The following is an 11,597-nucleotide window of genomic DNA, read 5'->3' as shown; positions in this document are numbered from 1 at the left end:
TTAGAGTTTACTTTTAGATTTATTTTCTACTTAAGGACCAGGCTTCTTTCTTATAATTGGGAATTATGTTGTTATTCGGGCATTTATGACATATCCCAGAGCCAAGGTACAGGTTGGAATGCATGACACCTATGTCTTTTGTAAGAATGATGGCATCCAAAATCAACAGTGACATAAGCCTGACATTTCAAGTGACTGGTCATCACTTAGAAGCTGTGGAGACTGCATGATGTAGAATTAAAATATATTTATTTTTAAAACCTGTTTTGTCATCCAGAGTCTAAAATGTGCCGAAAAAATAATTTTAGTCCCCACCCCCCCCCCACCCCCGCTTGTCTATAAATAACCTGGCTCTGAGTTTTGGAGGCCCACTTAGAGGTAACGCGAGAAGGGCCCGCTGGGGAGTCGGTAAAGCTGCAGGGAAGAGCTTGTCCACGCCTGAGCTTGGAGGAGGGGACATGCCAGTCCCCCTCCCCCAGTCGGCAGAGGACTTGGGCGTCCTGGATGTCAGGATTCAAAAGATGCCGCCTGCTGGAACTGGGGTAGGCACTGGAGACTAGACCTACCAGGACTCCACCATGGTCTGGCTCGTTAATTTTCCCCAACTATGTCCACCCATTCCCTCGGACTGTCAGTCAAATAAAAAGTGTCCCCCGCCTAGAATCCTGTTTTCTCCAGAAGTGCTTCCTGTAGACCAAAGGGGAAGACAAACTGTGTGTCCAGGCTTGAAGGAGGGTGGGGAGGCAGGTGGAAAGAATGGCGTCCCACCCTCAATAAATCAAAGTGCTTATGAGAAAAACAGTTTCAGCCGGGCTCGGTGGCTCAGCCTGTAATTCCGTGCCTTGGGAGGCTGAGGTGAGTGGATTGCCTGAGCCCACGGGTTCGAGACCCGCCTGGGCAACTTGGCGAGACCTCATCTCTACAATAAATCAAAAATGAGCCGGGCGTGGTAGCGCGCGCCTGGAGTTCCAGCTACTCGGAAGGCTGAGGCGGAAGGATCGCCGGAGCCCAGCAGGTCGAGGCTGCGGTGGCCGGGAGCGGCCACTGCCCTCCAGCCTGGATGACAGAATGAGACTCCGACTCAAAAAAAAAAAAAAAGAAAGAAAATCAAGAGTCTCTGCTGTTGACTATTGTTGTCTACACACCGTGCCTTCCTCTCTCCCCAGAGGGACTGGAGTGCTTGCAGTTGCTTGGACAGAAGGATAATGTATGGGGACAGCTTGACTTGCTGGGTCAGCCCATGGGATAAGATCTCCTGGAAGCACAGCTTGTTCTCTCTCTACCCTCTAGCTTTGTGGAATTGCTTCTCCCATTCCAGGACCTGGAATCCAAAATAAGGCTCCAAGAGATGGAGTCCAATCTAGTCATCGGGGCCAGACACAGCAGCTCACGCCTGTAATCCCAGCACTTTGGGAGGCCCAAGTGAAGTGCTTACTTGATGCCAGGAGTTTTAGACCAACCTGGGCAACAGAGTGAGACACTGTCTCTACAAAAAATACGAAAATTAGCCTGGTGAAGTAATGCATACCTGTAAGCCCAGCTATTCAGGAGGCTGAGGCAGAAGGATCGCTTGAGCGGAGGAGTTCAAGGCTGCAGTGAGCTATGATTGCCCCACTGCACTCCAGCCTGAGCAACAGAGCAAGACGCCTCATCTTAAAAAAGAAAAGCAAAAAATTAGTCATGGGGCAGAGGTCCTAAGTGTGGCAGAAGGGCCTCCAAGATCACACAGCAAGTCAGGGCTGGGACGGGAATGCAGCCCCTTAATCCAAATCTCTCGCACCATCAATGTTCCCACAAAAGGAACAAAATGTGAAGAGATGGTCTCTGGGTCCGAGTGCTGAAGCCACCTGCTTTTCCCCTCCTTGGCTAATCAGAGCACAAGACCACATCCAGCAAGCAGGCAGCTGCCCCAGCCTGGTTCCTCCATGCCTCAGCTCACCTCCTCTCTGGCTTCAGGGGTTCCCTTTTTTATGGGAAGAGCACTGGCCTAGGTCACACTGAGCAGAGGCCAGCGCACCCGAGCCAAGAGGAGACATCCAGAAATAGATGGGGGAGTGTCACGTTTCGAGCAGCTGTGAGGGGAGGTACGGGGTGGGGATTGACAGTATAAAGGAGAAACCTGTCCTCCCTTTCCCTGGTGGCTATGGCGAAAAACAGCTCCAGCTTCCCCCACCCCCAGGACAAGGCCTAGGTAAGGAGCATGCCACCCTCCTCCTGGGCGTTGGGCAGGGAAAGGGGTTTTTGAGCTAAAATTGGGGGGATGAATGGTGGAGGAATTTTGGGAGTCGTGAGAAAACATTTCAGGGAAACTTTGATGGGGAGGTTGAGATACCTAGGAAGGTATGGGACACTGGGAAGTTTGAGATTCTTGGGGAGAGATTTGGGGTCACATTCCCAGAAGGAAATGTCCATCGAGGGCCTGGATGGGGGGAAACTGACAAGAGCATTGCCCCGGGCAGGATGAGAGGAGGACAGGAGGGCAACTCCCCCGGGCTATGAGAAGGGACTGCACGGTGTCTCCACTCCCTCATGCCCATGCCCACCCATCACTCTGGCCCCCACTCCATCTTCCCCAACATTGGTCACCAAGGTAAGCAGTCTACCTGCTCTGCAGTGGCCCAGAAAGCCTCTTACACTCTGAAAACACTCTGGGGTCCCCACCTGTGTCTGGGTTTGGGCTGAGCCCTGCGGACACAATGAGTCATACTTGGTCCCTGTCCTCAAGGAACTCACAGGCCAGGAGAAGAGACAAATGCATGTAAGGGAAAGTACAGGGGCCCAGCCCCTGCAGGGTTTGGTGGTCCCTGGAAGGTATGGTGGTGTCGCAATTCTGTAGGAGGGATAGATACTAAAAGAAAGAAAGAAAGAGACTGGACTCTGTCTAGTGCAGAAGTCGTTTAATGGGACAAACTGTAAGCCTTTTATCCTAAATTTTCACGGGTTAAATCACAAGACTTTCACATGAACACAAAGCCAGGTGGTTGAGAGGCACCCCCCCAGATGTTTCCTCAAGCATGAGGAAGAACAATCCCAAAATTATCCTACTGTTCCTAATGCGTGGTTAATGTTCCTCAAAAATAATGCAACAATCTCCACTAGCATCATGATGTTCTATTAATCAATAACTTTTAAAGCTTATGCGTACACAACACCTAAAATGACTAACTTAAATCCTATTATCTTTTCTATTCTATGCTAATTTTACCTACACTATGGAAACTCTTAATTATAGCTCAAACCAGTTCCTAAAGAACGTGGCCCAGTCCAAAGATCACGCTGGGCCATTTCCGGGAACAATTGATTATAATCTCTTAGCAAAATGGTTACTCTAAAATCTTATATATCTATCTTAACTTATATAAAAGTTTCTAATTCCTAATCCTAATATATAAAGCTGATCATCAGCAATAAAGCTTCTAAAATAAAACCCAAATATAAACTGTAAATTGTACTAAGGCCAAAACCGCAATTAGTAGAAAATTGGAACAGTGAAATTTCTAAAGTTAGCTGTATTCTTATTAAACCTCAAAATATCATGTTTGATCATGCTTGAACTAACATAATTCCCTGACGTTAGCATGACATATTCTACAATACTTTCTATGAGTAAAATAATTTCAATTTCTATAATAAGTAGAAAACCCCTACACTAATTGTAGCTAAAACCGGTTTAAAAGAACGCAGCCCAGTCCAAAGTACGCGCTGGACCCTTAGGAGTGTGTCCCGGCTCAAAGTTCATGCTGGGCCATTTCTGGTAACTCTAGATAATCATCTATACCATCTAAAGATGAAAACAGCTCTCCATATGTATATACTAATTCTACAAATATACTTTTAAATCTTGTAAAGAAGTTTGTACCGTATTGAGCCACCGAGCCCGGCAGAATATTTCCATCTGGCAGAAGAATGTGCACCTGGAGATCCTCTAGAAGTGCCTGCGCAGATGTTTCTTTTTTTATGGACAAGGAGTTTCTTTTTAAAAACTGTCTGGTAACCGGGCTCGGTGGCTCAGCCTGTAATCCTGTGCCTTTGGGAGGTTGAGGTGAGTGGATTGCCTGAGCCCGCGGGTTCGAGACCCGCCTGGGCAACTTGGCGAGACCTCATCTCTACAATAAATCAAAAAGTAGCCGGGCGTGGTAGCGCGCGCCTGTCGTTCTAGCTACTCGGAAGGCTGAGGCGGAAGGATGGCCGGAGCCCAGCAGGTCGAGGCTGCGGTGGCTGGGAGCGGCCACTGCACTCCAGTCTGGGTGACAGAGTGAGACTCCGACTCAAACCCCACCCCCCCAAAAAACAAAAAAACTCTCTGGTCTTTCAAGCCCCTTGGTAGTTTCCTCTTGTTCGAATTCCTTTATTGTTTTTTTAAATCTGGAACATCTTATCTCTAAGGAAAAAACAGCTTAGAAGAAACTTGTAGTGATGTTATTCAGGCTTCAAGGTAGTTTCGGTTGTTAGATAAAACCTGTTTTACTCACTTAAATTTTACTTCTAAACCCTTTAACTTTTTATATACTATAACTTTAATATGTATCTCAAAACAAAATTATAAATCACTTACATATACCTTAATATAAACTTTCACTACACTTAAATCTTATGCCTTGTATTCAAACACCATAACTACAACTACAAATAATACGTAAAAATATTCAAAACAATTATTTGTCTAAACAAAATCAGAAACCTCTTTTTACCAGGTATTAGTCACAAATCCTAACCCTAAAAATAAGATCTGTAACCCATGACCAAGCGAAAGAAAGTCCTTTAAACATGTTTCAGAGTCATCACATGGGCAAAAGGGACAGGTCACACAACGTAGTGGGAAGTGGAAAGATGGACAATGAATTTGCAGTAGCCTGTAGCCCGGGGTCACCAGGACCCTGTCAATCTGGTGGGCCTCCAAGGGTGGCTCCCAACATCTCCCCCCTTTTTGTTTTTTAATATGAAGTCATGAAATTCTGTGTTTAGTTGGGAGATGTTATTCTTTAGGGGTTTGACGATTACAATCAGTCTTTAAATCAGCAGTTTTGGGCCTCACCAAGACATTTCTTCGAAGCACTGAAGGTGCACATTTCTTCACATATGAGAAGCCCCTTAGCTCCAGTTTTCTGGTCTTCAAGGCCTGCAGTCTTTTCTTTTCTTTTTTTTTTAATTCTAAAATACTTATTTCTAAAAACTAAAAAACCTTTAATCATATTGCTCAAGCCCCAAAATCATTATATCGTAATACCACATATATATACTTAATGAATCTTACTTTATTATACTAATTCTAAATCTACTATGTGTTGAACTTTTAATCTAAATCCTAAAGATTAATCTTATAAATGGCCTTAAATCCTAAGCTAGTAATTATTCTTTTTTTTTTTTTTGAGTTGGAGTCTCACTCTGTCGCCCAGACTGGAGTGCAGTGGCCGCTCCCGGCCACCACAGCCTCGACCTGCTGGGCTCCGGCGATCCTTCTGCCTCAGCCTTCCAAGGAGCTGGAACTACAGGCATGCGCTACCATGCCTGGCTAATTTTTTGATTTATTGTAGAGATGAGGTCTCCCCAAGTTACCCAGGCGGGTCTCGAACCCACACGCTCAGGCAATTCACTCACCTCAGCCTCCCAAGGCGCAGGATTACAGGCTGAGCCACCAAGCCCGGCTGTAATTATTCTTATAACTATGTTATTATACCTAATACATTTTTACCTAAATTCCTATATTATTATTAAATCAAGCAATCTAAAATCTTAAAGCGTTCATGACTCATGGAAGAAAGTCTCTTTGACGTGTTTCAAAGTTTAATCACAACGTGGGATGAAAAGGTCATAAATTGGAAAAACCAAACCATAAGGTGGGAAGTGAAAAGCAGGAACAATGACATTCTGAAGTTGACCACGCCAGCCTCAAGTTATACTATATTTGTCCCCTGCCAACACAAGGGCTCCATTGACGTAGGTGCTAAACAAGGTGGGGGGGAATGGTGTCGTAACTCCCAGGACTTCCTAGAGGCTCGGGGTCTTCGGCCCACCAGATTCTTAGGATCCGATAGGCCTCCATGGCCGGCTCCCAACAACAGAGCTTCTAGAAACCTAAGGAGGAGTCCCCCTCCACCTGAGCTCTGGCTTCATCCTCCAAGCAGCTTTCCAGTCCTCCCTTTCCAGTCCTCCCTTTCCCTGCTCCCTCAGAACCTCATCTCTTTCCTGACTTCAAATACACTCATGACTCCCAAATTCTCTTTCTTTTGTCACTCTGCTTCCTCTTGGCCATCTGCATCTAGAGAATTCACATTTTCCAAACTGATCTCACTCTTTCCCTTTCAAACCTAATCACTGATTCAAGATCTTTTTATTGAGCATCTATTTTGTGCTGGGGCTAAAGTAATGAACAAGATGAGCTTTTAAAGTCTGCTGTAAATTAGCCGGGCATGATGGAGTGGGCCTGTCCTTCCAGTCATTTGGAAGGCTGAGGTGGAAGGATCCCCTGAGCCCAGCAGATCGAGGCTGAGTGGCCATGGGTGTGCCACTGCCTTCCAGCCTGGACTACAGAGTGAGACTCTGACTCTAAATAAATAAATAAACTAGGCCATGCTCAGTGGCTCAGGTTGTAATCCCAGCACTTTGGGAGGCCGAGGCGAGTAGATTGCCTGAGCCTGGTGTTCAAGACCAGCCTAGGTAACTTGGTGAGACCTCATCTCTACAATAAATAAAAAGTTAGCTGAGCGTGGTAGCACATGCCTGTAGTTCCAGTTACTTGGAAAACTGAGGGAGAAAGATCGCCGGAGCCCAGCAGGTCAACACTGGGGTGGCCGTGAGTGTGCCACTGCACTCCAGCCTGGGCAATGGAGTGAGACTCCAACTCAAAAAACTAGATAAATAAATAAAAATAAAAATAAATTAAAAAATAAAGTCTACTGTAATAGTGCCTTTAGTTAACAATAAGGTATTGTTAACTGTAAACATTTGCTAAGAGGGTAACTCTCAAGGTAAGTATTTCTATTACACAAAAAACAAAAACAAAATGAAATAAAAATAAAAACAAAGGGACACAGGAAACTTTTGGAGGGGCTGAATATGCTTATTACCTTGTGGTGATAGTAACACGAGTGCATACATATTTCCAGATGCACAAATTGGCTATACTAATTACAGTCTTTTGTATGCCAATTGTACGTCAATTAATCTGCACACACAAAAAAGGAGAAGCTCATAGGGCTGCGTTGAGAGAGGGATACTCTGCAGTATTATCAGAATAGAGGTAGGGCCGGCACGGTGGCCCACGCCTATAATCCCAACACTTTGGGAGGCCAAAGTGGGAGGACTGTTTGAACCAGGGATTTTGAGGTCAGCCTGGGCAACATAGCAAGATCTCATCTCTACAAAATATTTTTAAAAATTAGCCTGGGCCAGGTGCGGGGTGGCTCAGCCTGTAATCCCAGCACTTTGGGAGGCTGAGGTGAGAGGAGTGCCTGAGCTCAGGGGTTCAAGACCAGCCTGGGTAACTTGGTGAGACTTCAACTCTACAATAAATTAAAAAATAAGCTGGGTGTGGCAGCGTGCACCGGTAGTTCCAGCTATTTGGAAGGCTGAGGTGGAAAGATCACCTGATCCCAGCAGGTCGAGGCTGCAGTGGCCATGAGCATGCCACCGCACTCCAGTCTGGGCAACAGAGTGAGACTCCAACTCAAAAAAAAGAAAAATTAGCTAGGCATGGGGCGCATGTTTGTAGTCCCATCTACTCAGGAGGCTTAGGCAGAACGATTACTTGAGCCTAGGAGGTTGAGGCTGCAGTGAGCTGTGATTGTGCCACTGCATTCCAGACTGAGCAATAGAGTGAGACTCTGACCCCCCCCAAAAAAGGATAAGAAAGAAGAAGTAAAAAATAATGGGAAATAGAAGAGGAGCTTCATTTTTAAGAAAAAGAGAGTTTGCTTTGCTTCTCCTCTGTGTTTTCCAGCTCAAATAACGGGAACCCGGGTGTCATCCTTGATTCTTTTCCTCTCTCACTCCTCCATCAGACACCAAGTCTAGCCCGTTCTATCTTGTAATGGGTTCATCCTCACTGCCATTACCTCAGTCAGGCCACGTGATTCCACGTCCTCAGTCTGACTTCAGAGTTCTCCTCTCCTGCCCCAAGCCTCATTCCATTTTTCACTGCAGGGCAGATGGGGACAAAAACAGGACAGTGGAGAGGCAGTGAGAGACAGCTGGCCTAGTGAGCTTTCGCTGCATAACCAATTTGCTGTGTGCCATGAACCCTCAGTGGCATACAAACGTCTATTCCCATGCCCATGGGGCTTCCAGCTGACTGACAACTAATTGCAAGGGGACTTGGTTGGGCAGCTCAGCTGGGCTCCTCTTTGCTGTGCGTTGGGCTCGGGTCTGTTCCTCCTTTGTTCATTCAGGGGTCCAGGCCGAAGGAGGGGCTTCCAAAGAGAAGACCCTCTCTCTTGGTTTGGGGTTCCCCATAACCAGATCAGAGACGAGGACTTGGGTGCAGTGAACTTTTTTGTAAGGTGATCCCAAGAAATCCAAGTGCAGAAGAGGCAGAGTCGGACAGAAAAGAGAGAAAAGCCAATAAAAAGTGTGTTGATGAGCATATACCACCCGGGTCAGCTGGGGCTTAGTCCCACTGGGGACCCTGTGTGGGACAGGAAATGTGATTTCCGTCCCTCATTGGTTGAATGTTGTCCTTGGGAACATTAACTCCCTTTTGGGCTGCCCTGTGCTTGCAACAACCAAGCTCCCAGGGGGATGGAGAAAGCCTCAGACACAGAAACATGTGGAGCCCTGGAGGTGGGCCGCTGTCAGCCTGCATGACAACTACCCACCGCGCCTGCGTGGGGACTCAAGGCAGGCCCAGGGCTGTGGGTTGAGTCAAGCGTCAGGTCCACTGCCGCTTTCCCTGCATCCACACGTCAAACCTCAGAAAAGACTCTGATTGGCCTTGCTTGGGTCATGTGTTCATCCACGAACCAATCACAACGGCCAGAGCTTAGGGGCACCGTTCTGGAACCTGTGTTCACCCCTAGAGGGTGCAGAGAGTAAAAAAAGTCCTGCAAGAACCCAGGGACTGGGTTCTCCACAGGAAAGCGAGGATCACTAGCAGCGCAAGCTACTTCGGTGGATTCCAAGAGTTCAAGTCATTGTTTGCTGCCACATACTCTGGGCAGCAGCATTTCATTCTAGAATGTGTAGGGCTTTCTTAAGCTTTTCACCCCAGGGTGATGCCATTTTCTATATACTGTGTATTTCCTTTGGTTAGCTCTTCGTTCAAATACACATCTTTTTGGGGGGGGTTTGGGGTCTGGTTCTGTTGCCCAGGCTGAAGTGTAATGGCATGATCACGGTTCATTGCAGCCTTGACTTCCCAGGCATGGGTGATCTTCCACCTCAGCCTCCTGAGTAGCTATAACTACAGGCACATGTCACCACACCCATCTAATTTTTTTTTTTTTTTTAGTCAGAGTCTCACTCTGTCGCCCAGGCTGGAGTGCAGTGGCACACTCACGGCCACCGCACCCTCGACCTGAGTTCAGGTGATCCTTCTGTCTCAGCCTTCCAAGTAGCTGGAACTACAGGTGCTGTTACCATGCCCAGCTTATTTTTCTATTTATTGTAGAGAGGAGTTCTCACCAAGTTGCCTAGGCTGGTCTTGAACCCTTGAGCTCAGGCAATCCTCTCACCTTGGCCTCCCAAAGTTCTGGGATTACAGGTGTGAGCCAACGTGTCTAGCCCCCATTTTTTTTCCTTTGGTACATACAAGGTCTTGCTATGTTGCCCAGGATGGTCTTGAACTACTGGGCTCAAGCACTGCTCCTGGTTCAGCCTCCCAAAGTGTTGGGATTACAGGTGTGAGCCACCATTCCCCACCCAAATTTGTTTTAGTTAGGCTCTTTTGGTTCCTTTTGTAACATGCATCACATGCTGCTTGAAATTACACACTCCAAGTTCATCTCCACTTCAAAAGAGCTTAAAAACCAGGGATGGGTTTATTGTTGTTGTTCCCAATTTCACACTCAGTGCCTGACACACTACAGACGCCCCCAATTTTTTTATTGAATAAGCAAGTAAGCAGGTTTTGAAAGAGAAAAGATAATGAGTTGAATTTTGAACATGTTGTATTTGGCAAAAACTATGGCTAACCTCAGTGCCCAGAGACACTCATACCTCAAATTTAAATTGTATATTGGCAATGATTGGAGATTTGTAAAATTATAGACACATAGAATCCCAGCATCTTAGAGTCATTGAACTTGGGTTCCCCAGAGCCAGAGGGAATGACAGAGCACGGATGCTTAACCTAATGAGATTGGGACAGAGATATAACCACTTTGAAATTTATGTAACGCTTGTGTGAAGGTGCATCCCCCCCCTCTTGAGTTGGAGTCTCACTCTATGCCCAGACTAGACTGCAGTAACATGCTCATGGCCACTGCAGCCTCAACCTGCGGGGCTCCAGGGATCCTTCCACCTCAGCCTTCCAAGTAGCTGGAACTACAGGCATGCACCACCATGTCTGGCTTATTTTTTTGATGCATTGGAGAGACAAGGTCTCGCCAGGTTGCCCAGGCTGGTCTCGAACCCCTGGGTCAGTCAATCCTCTCACCTCCACCCCCCAAAGAGCTGGGATTACAGGTGTGAACCACTACACCCGGCATCTTTTAAACTTAATTTTACTTCTGAAAATGTTTTAAATAAAATATGTACACAGATAAACAAGAATTCATATACATGAATACTCATTGTGATATTGTGTATAATATTTTGAAATTTGAAAAAACCCTAATTGTCCATCAGTTATGAAGTAGTAAAACAAATTATAGTTTAACTCTACCATGAAATACACCATGTTGCTCTTTTATTTTGAGTAGGAGTCATACTCTGTCACCCAAGCTGGAGTGCAGTAGCTTGCTCACAGCCACTGCAGCCTCGACCTGCTTGGCTCAGGTGATCCTTCCACTTCAGCCTTCCAAGGAACTGGAACTACAGGCATGTGCCACCACATCCAGCTGATTTTGTGATTTATTGTAGAGATGAGGCCTTGCCAAGTTGCCCAGGCGGGTCTCAAACCCCTGAGCTCAGGCAATCCTCTCGCCTTGGCCTCCCAAAGTGCTGGGATTACAGGCATGAGCCACTGCACCCTCTCACCATGTTGCTATTATAACGAACAAGGTAGATACATATGCACTGCCCTGGAAGGGAGTCCATGATAAACTGTTTCCTAGGGGAAAAAAGGTTACAGAATACAATGTTTCCTTTTCTTTTTTGGGGGGGGAAGTGCCATTAAAAAACAAAATAGGCTTCATACAGAAAACTATGCATGTATATGTACATTTAAATATTATCTGTATATGCATAGAATAAGGTTCAAAGAACACTGCTCTCCCTGGTCATCCTCTCCCCACTGGCAGATGTGCTTAAGAGTGGGAAGAGAGCCGAACTCGGTGGCTCAGCCTGTAATCCCGCGCTTTGAGAGGCTGAGGTGAGTGAATTGCCTGATCCCACGGGTTCGAGACCTGCCTGAGCAACTTGGTGAGACCTCATCTCTACAGTAAAAAAAAAAAAAATCAGCCGGGCGTGGTAGCGCATGCCTGTAATTCCGGCTACTCGGA

General features: G+C 46.4%; 1 protein-coding gene across 1 annotated transcript in view; it reads left to right on the top strand.

The window, feature by feature from the left end:
• The first annotated feature begins 2,139 nt into the window (after positions 1-2,139).
• Positions 2,140-11,597, top strand: part of ART1 (ADP-ribosyltransferase 1) — a 17,689-nt gene continuing 8,231 nt past the window's right edge. The window contains exon 1 of the mRNA XM_008071155.1: positions 2,140-2,191. The gene's annotated coding sequence lies outside the window, so the exon portion shown is untranslated. The remainder of the gene's footprint in view (positions 2,192-11,597) is intronic.

Source organism: Carlito syrichta, unplaced genomic scaffold, assembly GCF_000164805.1.
Source record: "Carlito syrichta isolate Samal-C Ts95f unplaced genomic scaffold, Tarsius_syrichta-2.0.1 Scaffold314132, whole genome shotgun sequence".
In the NCBI taxonomy this organism is placed as follows: domain Eukaryota; kingdom Metazoa; phylum Chordata; class Mammalia; order Primates; family Tarsiidae; genus Carlito; species Carlito syrichta.
Note: the sequence above shows the minus strand (reverse complement) of the source record. Positions and strands in the feature narration are given on the sequence as shown.